This window comes from Triturus cristatus, chromosome 4_1, assembly GCF_964204655.1.
Source record: "Triturus cristatus chromosome 4_1, aTriCri1.1, whole genome shotgun sequence".
Taxonomy (NCBI): domain Eukaryota; kingdom Metazoa; phylum Chordata; class Amphibia; order Caudata; family Salamandridae; genus Triturus; species Triturus cristatus.
This window is the reverse complement of record NC_140585.1, coordinates 104,820,063-104,820,616: the sequence shown is the minus strand read 5'-3', so window position 1 is coordinate 104,820,616 and position 554 is coordinate 104,820,063. Positions and strand designations below refer to the sequence as shown.

Genomic DNA, 554 nt, shown 5'->3' with positions numbered 1-554 from the left:
AGTATCCAGAAGTGTCTGTGGTTTCCTTAGTAGCGCGACGCTACAGTGAGGGACACTGTGCCATGCTTTAGTGAGGGACACTGTGCAGTTGTTTAGACAAGGCCACCATGCATGCTTTACTGAGGGAGGCTGTGCAGTGCATTAGTGACGGAGGCTGTACAGTGCTTTAGTGAGTGACACTGTGCGTGATTTAAAAACAAAAACATTGGAATGCGCGCAGGATTGTAGATTTCATAAAATGTCCTTTCAGTAGTAGGTAAAAGAGCCACGACCACGAAGGGACTCGAACCCTCGATCTTCTGATTCGAAGTCAGACGCCTTATCCATTAGGCCACGCGGTCACATGAAAAAGCACCACAAGTGCTACTCGCGGCTGCTGGGAGCATCCCTGGCCCTTGGTAACTGTCCACGGACGGAGAGGGGACTCTCCAGGCGCTGCACCTTCTACTCACAGTCACAAGTACTTGTGCACAGGCGCTATGTGTGTCCGCTCCACACCGGTGCTTACTTTCCCCCGCTCCTAGAGGATCAGAGGTTACGTTTTGTTAACCCGT

General features: G+C 51.4%; 1 non-coding gene across 1 annotated transcript; it reads right to left on the bottom strand.

The window, feature by feature from the left end:
* Positions 1–268: 268 nt before the first annotated feature.
* TRNAR-UCG (transfer RNA arginine (anticodon UCG)) lies at positions 269–341 on the bottom strand. Its single transcript has one exon. It is a non-coding gene; the product is annotated as a tRNA-Arg (tRNA).
* Positions 342–554: the final 213 nt, after the last annotated feature.